Here is a 13,945-nt window from a genome sequence, read left to right on the forward strand (position 1 = left end):
AGTTATGTTGACTATCTGGAAACTCCCTTTAGTGTATATAACTTGAATTATGTTGATTACACTAGAGATAACAGAACAAATGGAGTTAATTAAAAAAGCGACACTATCTTGTTTGAGTCTCCGTGTAGTTACAAGGAGGATTTTACTGAGACGAAGACGTGGACTTTGAGAGTTGTGTAGTTAAACTTTATCCACCTCCAATCTATAAATAGGTAGTATAGAGGTTAATAACAGTGATTAGTTGATGATAATTGATAGCCCTGCAGAATTTTTTGAGCATTTATACACGTATAAATAGTTATCTAGTATAAGATACGTTACAAAGAAAATGTATCTGAGCTCTGTTATGTGTTAAGACGTCGAAGACCTCTCATTCTCTCAAGGTCAAGCATCGTTTGATACCGTAAATTTTCTAACGTCACATACTTTCCCAAATACGCGACGACGTTTTCCCAGCAAGGCATCGCTTTCTTGTGGCGCGCTGGTCCATGGGTCCCTCTATCCACCAGTCCGGGCTCAGAAACACAGATAGAGCTGCTGGAAGCTGGAGTATGCGCCTAAAGTAACCGGCTTCCGCAGTGGATTCACGGCAGCTGCCTGGGTAACGTCCTGCCGGTTCGTTCTGCAAGATTTTTGGCATTTTGTGCAGTGTTTGCGGGTCAGATTTTTTTTTATTTTATGAGATTTTTTCCGCGGTGCGGTTATCGAAAGGTGTCGGTGAAAAAAAGTGGTTTCCTCGACGCGATTTGCGGTGCAAAGAGATTTTGGAGTTTTTGCCGCATTGTGGTGTCACGGTACGTTTAGACTTTATTCATTATGTCGTGTTTATATTAATTTCATAATTATGTTACAAAAAAATTATTCTTTTCTGTTTTTTTTTCGTTAATTATCAGTATTTGAAATATTTATTTTCAGAGATGGTTAGTTCTAGTTTATTCTATCGATATCAATATGTTTGTAAATATTATTACTAGTAAAACTATTGGAAATATAATTACAATGTGATAAAGAAGAAAATAAGGTCTGATTATAACGAAAATATTCGAAAAACAAATTTTTCTATGAGGAATCACTAAATTTCTAAATGAAAGTGGAAAAAATTGGAGGAAACTAGAATTTTTCAGCTTCTTTGATGTAATTTGTAAACTTCTTAATCTACAAGTCTTCTAAAATTTATCTGATCATATCCTTAATATTCAGTTTTTTCGGAGATATTTTTAAAGACAAATTCTTTTCATATTTCCAAAAAAGTATAACTCAAAAAATTTCCGAATCAATTTTTTAAATAGATTTAAATCGAACTTGGACTATTTTTTACATTTTTTGTCTGATGTCGTATATTTTGGTATTTTTGATTTTCTGCTCTGTAGTTTGTTCTTTTGCACCTTAATTTTCCATTTATGGTATCTTTTTGATCTTTTTCACTTTTACGTAAAGTTTTTCAAGACCTTACCATGTTCTTGTTTTTGATTAGACTTACAGGTTTTCCATCTATCGTTTTGGTGATATTCCGTTTGATTTTCGGCTCTGTGGTTTGTTCTTTTTGCTGCTACATAAAGTTTCCTTAAAAAGTTTCCATACTCAACTATGAACCTTCCTATTTGTCTTTTTTGGCTTACAGATCATCCTTCTATCGTTTTGATGATTCTCCCATTGGTATTCTGTTGTGTGGCGATTATTTTCGGTTGAATCTGTTTACTTGAATCATTTATTTCTTTCCTTTTGATCTTTATTCATGTTTTTGACTCCACTTACAGATCATAGATCATTTGGTCTTCTGCTTTGTGGTTTATTCTTTTTGTCTCTAAGTATTTATGTCTGAATCTGTCTACATAATTGATTAATTCTTTTATTTTAACGTTTTTTTCAAGAGCCCTTCCATTTATTCACTTTTTTCCTTGATATTTCATTTGTTTGTGGTATAAAAGGACCTGAGTAAATTCATTAGACTGCTTTCCATAAAAACATATTATTAGATCCGTTTTAGTACCTAACGTTAAGAAAGTCATAAATAAATAAATAGACACCAAAACAATAAATAGTATACTAAAAATTATGAAGAAAATTAAAGTACTTGCTAGGGATAGAAAAGCATAAAAAATTGATGGAAAAAACACAATGCGACATTTGAAAAGACATAAGAAAAAGAAAACTTAATTGAAATACCACATTTTCTTGATACATAAACATTTTTTTGTATTTGCATGAATTATTAAACGCCCAGGGAAATTTATAGCGCCTAGATTGGATACTATCGACTGCCAGATAAGGGTACTGTTCAGATAAGGGTATAAAAGTGGATAATTTCCGTTTCATTAGAAAATCTCTTTGATTGGGTTTACTTTCTCGTAATCTGTTATTCGAATTTCTTTATTCAATTAACCTTTCTACGTGATCTTAAGCGGAAATTTGAATCAGATCTAATTAATGAATTTATTACTTGGTATTTTAGAGAAACCAAAGTATCATATACAGAGAGACAGTAACTTTTATCAGGGGTCGATAAAAAAGCTGTAAAGTTTCCATAATGTGGTGGTGTCCTGTTAAATTGGAAAGTTATTTGGTCCTCTACAAGATTATTTATGGATGTGTCTCTTTACAAAGTAGGCGGCATTATTAGGTTTGAATTTCATATTAGAAAACTAAGATTTGGACAAAAAGGGGGGAAACGGGTGAGATAGAACCGTCGCATTTCGAAACCAACGCTTGTAAAAAGTAGACTTGTCGGTTAACTGAAGGAAAGTGAGGAGTTTTACCACCATCAATCAACACTAGTACATGAAACATTTTACTACAGTGAAAGTGTAAACGACTTCACTTGTGAAACTGCCCCTTAGTACCTACTTGAATAAAAGGTGCTCCCGGACTTGATACAAAAAATTCAGGAGTGAGTAGATGATGTAAAAATAATGCTGTGACATAAAGAAAATTTTCATAGGACCACACTTCGTTTCTGAGTTGTAGGCCTTTGAATTGCGAAAATTTTGCATCAAGTCCGGGACACCCTGTATAATAAACACCAAAATTATGTCGAAACCTCAATGATCCATTGAATGAAATTCAGGATGTTTCAAAAAAAGGTGATTCTGTTTCTAGGATAGATAGAAAACTGTTTGTTCAGTAAAAAATTTTCGTACGTAATCCGTATTCAAGATAAAAGACGTTGAAGAAAAAATACAAGGATTCCTTAGAAAAAATGATGGACTTATGTATTCGTGAAAACGTATTTATATCATTTATACACAGTATCGAGTTTTATCAAGAGTATCTTTTTGGTGTTAAATTGAATGATGTTTGAAATTTTGCTTAATAAATTTAATATTGGAAAAGTTATGTTCAATACTACTTGGTACGAAATGTGTAACTAGCGCCCTCTATAAGACTCAGACATAGAAATAAATTCATTGGATGTATCAGCTTCCAAAACATATTCATATAAAATTTAAATACAACGTTGCCGGTAGTTGTAGGAAAATCGTAAAAAATGTGTATATTTTTCACAGAGCAAACCCCAAATATTTTTCAGTTTTCCATCTACCCTAGAGACGGGATCACAAATTTTTTGAATTAAGACGTTTAAATTTGTCTTTACGAATCGATGTTATCGTCTCGAATAAGACAATGAATTAATCGTACATTAGCATTCGAAGCTTTAAATAATTGTTTCAGCTAATTCGAATTAATCTGTCTCGAAATAAGTATTCCGATTTCAATGAAACATGAACCTTTTTACTATCAACCAAAAACTTTTTCTGTTCCGAATAGTATTACTTTTAAATTTTTCAAAAGAAAAGTTGGATAGATAAATATCGTCTGTATAAGAGTTTTCTATAAAGAATGAATAGAAAGAGGAACGAATCGTTGGAAAAAGTAATTTTTTATGAAAGTACACTACCGGTGGAAAGTCTCTGTCTAACATAATCCATACATTAAATTACAAAATAAAATACAAATTTATTTTTGATGATGTCAAGTGAAGGTCGGAACGGTGTCTTACAAACCAAAAATAATATTTGTTTACAGAAAAAGATAACTTGTTTCAATAGCTTTTGTTTAACATCAAGAAATTTTAACCAAGAGCATTTTGATTTTGTTGTATTCAAACGGAAAAAGAACAGTTTGAACCAAAGAAGAAGAGTTGAGGAAAAATAACTACAACAAAAAACAGATGATAAAAATAAATATTGGGAAGAGACAGAAAAAATCCATCTTATTAAAGGAAAACCAAAAGAAACTAGTCCAGAGAAGGGGACTCATTACATTAATTTTATAACATCTAAAAAAGAGCATCCTGAATCTATTAAGGGAGTTGAAATTAGGGTATTTCCGGTGGAGATGGCTCTAGTAACTTTAAGACTCTAATGGCAAGGAATTTTATTGGATTAAACATCGAATTTATGTTGAACATCAAACTTTATTTATAACTATCATCAAAAAACAGCGATAAATCACTGTGATGAATCGAAAATAAAAAATGGACTGTCCAATATAACTTCCAGTTTTAAGGGGCCCCTTTTTTTGAGTAACGTATCCACAAGGTTCGTCTTTGACTACATTCGTGACACAAATCACACCAAAATTGTAATCACCACTTCGTAGCTCTAGAACCCGGTGCGTAAATAAACAAACGACAAAGATTTAGCCAAAAATACAAGGTTTTTAAATAAAATAATAGCGAAGTACCCCCGTTAAAAAGCGTTCTGTCGCGCGTCGTACCTTATGTACATAAATAAAAATTAAACTTGAAATATATATATTCGAAAAGTCATTATAACTATTTTTGAACTAATGAATAATGAAGCTGTTGAAAAAGGAAGATTACAGTATAAAAATGTTGATTTTATTATATTTATTGTGAAGAAATCTACATAAGCATCTGATGATCATTGAGTATTAACAAATTCCAAAAATTTTCATCATTATAACCTAATTTTGATATTGATTACAAAAGTTTCGAGAATCTTTTTATGGTAACTTTACCCAAACAAAGTTTTCTCAGATAAATAAAAATAAATTTAAATTTTTTTGCTAGCCGTCGCTTAAAAGTTTTAAACCGTCTCGACTTCGGAGATTTCATGAAGACATAACCCATAAAAAATGGTTTTACACAACTTTCGGTGGAAAAACGACAGCAAGAAGAGATTCATAGACCTCTTAATATTCCTTCCGTTCTTGCAATCTTCGCCACTATCAAGAGAAAGATTTTATACTAAAAATTCATATTGCTTGTGTGTCTGTGCCAATGCCGCAACATTTACAGCATAACTACAGATTCGTATTCAGGTTCGACTCAACCTAATCTCCTCATCTTTAGATGGATTTTTTTTGCTTAAATCTTCATTATAAGCTGAATAAGAGGTTTGAAAAAACAAAGATACGAATATAAGAAAATATCAACAATTATTAAACATATACAAGGTGACAATCTCAGCTTATTTGATTTTGTAACGTTACACTATACACTTAACTTATAATAATTTACTTATAAATATCACTTAGATAATTTCTGCGATTACTTCTACTAATTCGTTCTATTCACAACGACCAACGACTGTTTATCTAAAACTAACTAACCGTGCTCACAAAACTCCTTATATATCATAAATAGAATTCTACAAACTTCTAGAACAAAAATTTACAACAATTAAATAAATAGACTGGAAATTATTTAGAAGAAATACTATAAATAAATCGCCTGCTATGATAAAAAGTTCTAAAAGGAAACATCAAAGACGCGTTCGACATTTATAAAAATCGTGACAATATTAAATATTAAATCAATAATAATTACAGTTAAGTGAGATATGTCCTTCAAACAACTTTTTAACAAATTAACTGGGAAACTTGCCTATGTGTTCAAACGTCGCTCGATGCAAATTTAGTTGTTATTCATTGGAAATAACATGGCGGATTTCCGTTGCCAGTGCCCTCGATGGTACGTGGCAGAACTAACCTATTTTCACACATCTTAGAACTGAGACACGTTTATTTACATAATATTTAATTAGAAATAAAATTTTGATAAACAAAAATGAATATTCTCTCTGTAAACATAAAAAAATCTTCATAGAAATATATCAATAACAAATAAAATTCATAAATAAATCAGCCTTCTTTAATAAACAGAAGAAAAATTTTATCCCACATGATTGCTTCCATCATTAGGGGTAAAATTGCTTCTGAAGTACAGTTCACCCCGTACACAGCCTGAAAAATTAAAAGATACAGCAGCCAAGTATTTTCTTCTATTTAGAGCGGTGGAATTTTGAAAATTGTCCACGTTTTGGCTCCCACTTTGAAGTTATTATCATATGGTGGTTATTCGTTCATCGGTGAGTGATCCGATTCCGTGGTCTTAACCTTTTTTGTTTTTTTTTGTGGATTCCAAGGCCTCAATCTGCCTATTCCTTGGAATTTCACCGAGGAAATGGAAAGCTGAACCAAAAAAAAAAAATAAAATGATTTGAATAGAAAAAAAATTTAAAAATAAAGTGCCTACTATCGAGAACTCTGCTGGTTTTGAGCTCTTGATCTTGATATATATGTCAAGGTACGTTAAAAGGGTTGAGTCGATCTGTCCACCAACATACACGTTTGTCAAAAATGAGTAAATTCTTCATCCTCCATTCACACAAGTACCATTAGAGGCGGAAGATGTTAGTCCATTATCAAACAAATGCGGCTGTATTTGCTTAATTTCTTCGCTCAAACGTTGCCTCAATTGGAGGCCGTTCTCCCAGTTCCTCCTACTGTTTTGATTGTTTTTTTGTTTTGAGGGTGAAGAATGATGAATTCACGTTTCATCCATGGTTAAACATTGCCAAACACTCGATGGAAACATCTTCACTACGCTGTTTTTGTTCCAGTCCGAGCCAATGCGGCACCCATCTTGCTCACAGCTTTCTCGTGTCCAAATTTTCAGTTATTATGCGATATACCACACTTTTTGAAATGACTAATATGTCTGTTAGCTTGCGCACTTTCAGTCGACGATCACTGAGCACAGCTTTGTGGATTTTCTTCAACATTTCTGTGGTGGTCACCTCATTTGGTCGACTACAGCGATGCTGGTCTTCGTACGACCTCATTTAAACTCTCCTACCCGATATTTTACCCAGAGTAGAATCTAGTTCAGTTTTTATATTTGTTGGGCTGAGGTCTTTCAAATAAAAGTATTGTATCACATCACGATAACCAATTTTTTTGCATGTTTACAAATTCACTGAAAACGTTCACTATTGATGGCTGCCAAACTAACTAACTAAACAACGTGGAGTTTTAAAAGTTGAAATATATGTCGTATAGATTGTGTAATTTCTAATGGAGTGATATTTTTCAAGCAACTACCGCCATCTCTAGGTCAGGTACTTCTGGGACCATCCTCGTATTCATTTTTAATCTTCATCAAATATTTATTGGAAAAATTTTATTTTTGCATTGTGACTCACCCTGTACTTGATTTACAGATTATTGTTGAGAAACAGTAGCTACAATAGATCATTGATTATTATTCTATTATACAGGGTGCTGAATTTGTTATAGAAGTTGACCCTTTATATTTTTTTATCGATTCCATCTAGTCATATTTATCGAAAAAAAATCTTTCTTTTATAAATACTGATTAAATGGAGTGATTGTTTCTTTTAGGAATTAGTTGTTTCTTGTTCAGTAAAGGAAACCATTTCCTAATTACTTTTAACTGAGACAAATACTTTCCCGATACTTTCAGCCCTGTTCTAACTTCCTCCCTTAATAAGTTAGAAAGCTCGGTAATATCCATTCTAAATTTCTCATCTAAGAAGTAATCAAATATTTAAATCACCTCATTAATATTTTGTCATATTTTGGTGTATAATTGGTTTTTGTTTGTTATAGTAATATACAGTACCGGTCAAAAGCTTTTGTCAACCCTATAGTTGCTTATACATACGAACGATTTTAATATTTATGTTTTGAGAAAAAAATATAGATAATGATGTAATAAATAAAATTACAGTTTGTAATTGTTACATATTTCAATTTTGAATTCATCGATGTGACCCCTTTTTGTTTTTATTATTTCGGTACATAATTTTGCTCTTTTGTAACAAATAATCGTCGTCTATTCAGTTCCATTCGTTTTTCAGAATATTCCAAAGATGTGGAGTAGAAGTAAGACACTGCTTTCTGACTTTGCACCACTACAACTCAATCGAGTTCAGGTCGGGCGGCTTTGATTCCTATTTTCATGTTTCATTTATGACTTTTTAACAGAGGTTTCTTCGCCGCTACTTTTCCAGAGATGCCAGTTTCTCTCAATGTCCTATCGCTAGATTCATCGATTTGAGCTGCTATCTCCAGGCCTGTGAGACTCCCACCACATTTAGTTGTAGTCCACGGTACGTCGAGGTGTTTTTAATTTTATCCATTCAAAAACTTACAAGTCTGATTTTGCAAGAACAAAAACAATTCGTATACGAATTTCACAAACAAATACTTGGCCCAAAAAGTATAAATCACAGCACGTTCTGGCATCTCACAGGGCTAGCTGGAACTAAACTACAATCATAAACAGTATAATAAATAATAAAATTTATTAGAAGTGTATTATTTCGAAGTTTAATGATAATGATGATGGGGTGGATAAAAACTTTTGACCAGCAGTGTAGATATTCCATTATAAGAATTGTGACATCCCTTATTTTCTGTGATCTCTCAATTGAACGTCAAGACCAAATACTAAGTAACTGACTAATAAGAACTTATCAGATTCAATTCCGCAGGTTTGTTTTAAAGGTACTATAATATTTAAACATGCCCTTTCGATCGGCATTAAGCATTCGCGGTATCCACCTTGCATTTAGCTATTCGATATGTAACTTTTCATACAAAATATTTCATACCCTTCATAATATATGTCACGTACCTTTGTTCGAAGAAGAACATAATAGATAGGTGCAAAAGTTCGAAGGTTGACACATATAAGTGACATGAAGACCAAGGACGATACAAGCAGTGACCGCCTCCGACGAAAAGATAATAAAAACTGACTGAAATAACTGAAAATAAAGAGATATTAAAAAGAGCTTTCTGCAAAGTAAGTACTGCGCGACCCAAAAATAAATTAACAAGTTTGAGCAATGTTTGGAGCTGCTCAATCGTAACAAACCCGAATTTTTACGTCAATATATGATAATGGATTGGAAGAGGGAATCACTTCACACCAGAATCCAATCGACAGATAGCCTGGTGGTCTGCATGTGACGAAGCGACTTCAAAGCGCGAAAAGACGCAAAAATCGACAGGGCATCAATTTTTTGGAATGTGCATGGTTTGAAAAGGATAAAACCAGGAACAATGACTGTAACGTAGCTGTATTGGAGCTTTAGAAGGACGAATATTTCCCGGATCTAGTTCACAGCGTCTTTATCCTGTTCTCAGACCTCAAGAAGATGATCGCAGGATAGGAATTTTGCGCGAAGATTTTATCGCTAGAACTGGAGCTTATTTTGGTGCTGAAGACAAATTGTACTATAAAAATGATATCGAGAAATCACTATAATCGTTATATCGCTTGCAAATGCAATTATAATGTATGATAAAATTGAAAAAAATATTTTTTTGCAGTACTCTATTAACTTTTTAGTCTTTAGACTTTTCAAAATTTGAAGAAGACTTTGTTTCTCTTGAAAGCCAACGACAGACGACTACCTCGCGGTTTGAGGACAAAATGAGAGATACTGTGCTCATTTTAATTCTGGAAATTATGCACACCAAGAATTTAATTAGTTAATAATTGGTTCACAGAATACAAACACGTAACTGTCAACTCGCCTAAATTAGGTTTTTACACCAAAAAGAGTACATTGAAAGTACGAGATATTTGGGTCAGTATAGGTATATCTCACATGACTTAGTAATTCTAATTTTGAAACATCACTTGCGTTGACCGCAAGATAGTAGCACGTTTGATCACAAACTTTTGAGTTTTATACTTGGAATCGGATGAGTTTTTGTAGCAATGGACACAACATATACCGAACAGCAGTAAGAAAAGTGGACAAAAACCGAAACCGAGTTGAGTTTTATAGCTAATGAAGTAATGGTGGATATTATCTGAAAGGATAATCCATTTTGAAAAGTTATTGTGCCACTATTCAATAATTAATCTAAATAAAAGTTCTCTTGCTGCAGTATGATGTACAGTTTCTATAATCTGAATTAGACTAAAGTTCCTTTATCTACTAAAGATTAAGCTACAAGTGACTATTTCTTACGAGGATGTATTGATATCTAGTTAGCCTAAACCAGTTCCATGCATAAACAAAATATTGCGTTACCATAGCAACGAAAAATAATTTATTAGAAGTGTCAGTGTAAAGTTTGACGTCAAAAAATTAAACCACAGTTACGCAATAAATTGAAAGAAAAAAGATGCAAGCTTCAAAAGAAGTAAATTTTCTATTGAAGATGATGGCCGATCGGGAAGACCAGTTTCTGTGTCAGTACCCGAAAATAACGATGCAGTTCATGGCATGATTTTATCAGATCGTCAATTTGGGCTGAAACGGATATCTGAAGCACTGAATATTTCATACGAACGCGTTCATCATATAGTTCACGTCAATTTGGACATGAAAAAAATTGCTGCAAAATGGATCCCCAAATGTTTGAATGTTGACCAAAAGCGTGCAAGGGTAGAAGCATCACGTTCGATCTGAGTTTGATTTGTAAACGATGTAGACTTCTTAAACCAAATTGTTACTATGGATGAGACTTGGGTACATTTCTACGATCCAGAAACAATGCAACAATCGATGGAATGGTGACACTCTGGTTCTCCAAGACCTAAGAAGTTTCGTGTCCAAAGATCTATTGGAAAAGTTCTTGCTTCAGTTTTTTGAGATTGCCATGAAGTAATCATGATTGATTTTTTGGATAAGGGTAGAACAATAACTGGAGATTACTATTGGACGTTACTGACCACTCTACGGGAAAAAATTGAAGAGAAAAGACGCGGAAAGCTACCCAAAGGTGTTTTGTTTTTGCAGGACAACGCTCCTCCACACAAATCTCATGTTGCCATGCAAAAAATTCGTGATTTAGGGTTTGAATTACTAGAATGCCCACCTTATTCACCATATTTGGCTCCATCCGACTATCATCTCTTTCCTCAACTGAAAAAAGTTGAAAAGGTCGTAAATTTTCTTCCAATGAGGAGGTCTGGTTTGCAGAGCAAGAAGAAACATTTTTGTAGAGCTATGTTGAAAAATTAAATGAATTTTCATTCACAAGGTCAGTATTAGGTAACAATATACATTAAAAAACTGTTTTTCTATCGAAGCTGCTTCGAGTCTTTCAAAACAAAAGAACATATTGGAATCAATAGATCCGTACCTGGAAAAGAAAGAGATATGCTTTATTGTTAAAAAATTGTTACAATTTGTAGACAAAAACTTGTAAAAACTAAAAAACAAACATAAAAATAACTAAATGAAGCCGCAATGAGTAATAAAATTATAGGTAATAATTAGTATATAAATCCATAGCAAAATAAAACCAGTAAGCAGCATGCCCGGAATTAAATATTATTATTAGAGTAGAAGACACTTTCCAGTAAACATGCCATCAAATTATTGCGAAATACGGGAGAAAATGATATCAATTTGATTTCAATTGGCAAGTGATTGTACATTTTTTTACCTTGTAAAATATTGAGCCCTTAGGTAGGTAGGTAAAGGTTGAAGTCCACGTTAGATTAATTACTAAGTGGGTACTCGTGCAACGACCGTTCTTAAATTGAAGAATCGTGTTTACGAATTAAGCAAACGGATTCAAAGATTAATAAGGAAGAGTCTTAATCATTTAAAGAAGTCCCTGCTGTTACGTCCAATAAATATCTAACAACTCGCTTTTATAGTTTGAAGATTCTTACAAATTGAGTCGCACCACACGTACCTCAGAAGGGAAGGGCATATCTGAGATGCGACTTAATAAGGGCATAATAAACCGTTAAGGAGGTGGATAAATTCAGTGTTTTGGAAACTTGGAAATGGTGGTGTTATCTAATCAGAGATCAGGTTTGCTTCAAGAGAAACTAGTATCGTCTGCAAATAGACATATTTTACCACTGATGTCTAGATAGGCGATGTCGTTTATAAACAGAAGAAACAAAATATGTCCTAGTACTGAGCCTTGGGGCACTCCACATTCCATTGGCTTGCAAGAAGACATTGTTGTATCAACCCTTATAAGCTGACTTCTGTTGGTAATGTATGACTTAAACCATGCGAGAAGTGTTCCCCGTAGTACTACAATTTGTTAATTAAAATATTATGATTTACATAATCGAAAGCCTCGGAAAAATCAGATGGCTGTTTAGGCTAGAGTAGACATTATTTAGGATGGAGAATATAGCATCAATTTAAACGGATAAAAGCCTCTTTAGACCAATCTTCCTATGATCTTAGATAACGTGAGATGGAGTGCACTATTAGGTAACAATATACTCTAGAAAATTGTTTTTCTATCGAAATTGTTTCGAGTCGTCTTTCAAAACCAAAGAACGTATTCAAATCAATAGATCCGTACCTGCAAAAATACCGCATCTCTCCACTTCTCGTCTTACAGAACAAGACTATCGCAGGACCATAAACCTGAACGAGGAAACGAAAAATAATAGCGTACAGCCTATTACGGAACGGAGCTAAATGGCGATATAGCCGTGGAAATTAAGAGGTCGAAGCGAGACGGTCTTGTAAGTATTCGTAGTTTGAGAGCAATAATTCCGAGAGCGTTTCTCTTTTTCTTATCTAACGTGATTTTCGAATAGGGAGATTAGCATCTGGAGACGTCGCAAATATTATGTAACAAAAAGAGCTGGCGGTGGAAATGAAACACATTGGGGCATGGTGAAAATATAAAACAACGGGGTGGTGTTGATTATTACACACAAAAATATTATCTGAAGCATACAGAAGAGACTCGAACTCGAGGGAGTCAAAATGGATCGTGTCGAACAACGCACAGATATTGATTGCGTTTAAAAGAGTTGTTCCAATGTAACACAAAAATTAGTAGCTTAATAAACGTGTTCTGCGCGCTCTTTTCATTATATACGATAAAACTCGTTATAATTGACGAAAATCCCTGTATTCAGTTCGGCGTGTAATACGTTGGTTAAGTGCCCGGGTGGAAATTGCAATGTCCTCAATATACGAGAGTTCCTACTTAAGTTTTGAGATCGACATGGTTTTATCGTTTTTCAAAATAATCTCTATTAAGATCGATATGATTGAGGTATCTCCAAAACAACAAAAATAAACAGAAATCATTGGGTAGCAAGGCGGATGACCCGTCGATTCGATGTTATGACTATTCAAAAACGTTTTTGCGTACGTTCACCATTAAAAATGTCAAATGTCAATGTCAGATTTGACATAAACAAATCAGTGTTGCCATATCTTCCAACTTAAGTAGCAACCATATCAAATGTTAGTTGTTATGCGTTAGTTTGTTTACATTATGGTGACGAAAACATTGAAATTCATATTTATAATTGCATGGGATGTGCCTCATTAGATGCAACTCTAAATGAATACCGAAGCATATTTTGATTTATTGAACAATTTCTTAACAAGGTCAAGTTACTTGTATAGCAATTTCCGATAAAAACAATGGAAATAAATATAAAAATATTTTATACAATGAAAATCGGAATTAAATTTCAAAATTTAACGTTAAAAAATGCGAAAGAAATCGAGATCCATAACTACGTCTTTTTCGTCTTGTATATGAAACTAAATGCCCATAATGGGGTGGTGGGACATGGTGGTGTTTAATTAGTTGTTTTTTTTTTATGATGTAACGTTTGAAGTTTTCTGTTAGCTTGATATACATAGTACTTGATGAATCATCAGCTGGAATGAACAAAAATAAAGAAATAGATTGAGTTGAAACAAAGAAA

The 13,945-nt window shown here is 33.3% G+C and overlaps 1 protein-coding gene across 2 annotated transcripts in view; it reads left to right on the plus strand.

The window, feature by feature from the left end:
- The first annotated feature begins 577 nt into the window (after positions 1–577).
- Positions 578–13,945, plus strand: part of LOC130901196 (cyclic nucleotide-gated channel rod photoreceptor subunit alpha) — a 386,005-nt gene continuing 372,637 nt past the window's right edge. For both annotated transcript variants that reach the window (XM_057812379.1, XM_057812380.1), the window contains exon 1: positions 578–794. The gene's annotated coding sequence lies outside the window, so the exon portion shown is untranslated. The remainder of the gene's footprint in view (positions 795–13,945) is intronic.

This window comes from Diorhabda carinulata, chromosome X (assembly GCF_026250575.1).
Source record: "Diorhabda carinulata isolate Delta chromosome X, icDioCari1.1, whole genome shotgun sequence".
In the NCBI taxonomy this organism is placed as follows: domain Eukaryota; kingdom Metazoa; phylum Arthropoda; class Insecta; order Coleoptera; family Chrysomelidae; genus Diorhabda; species Diorhabda carinulata.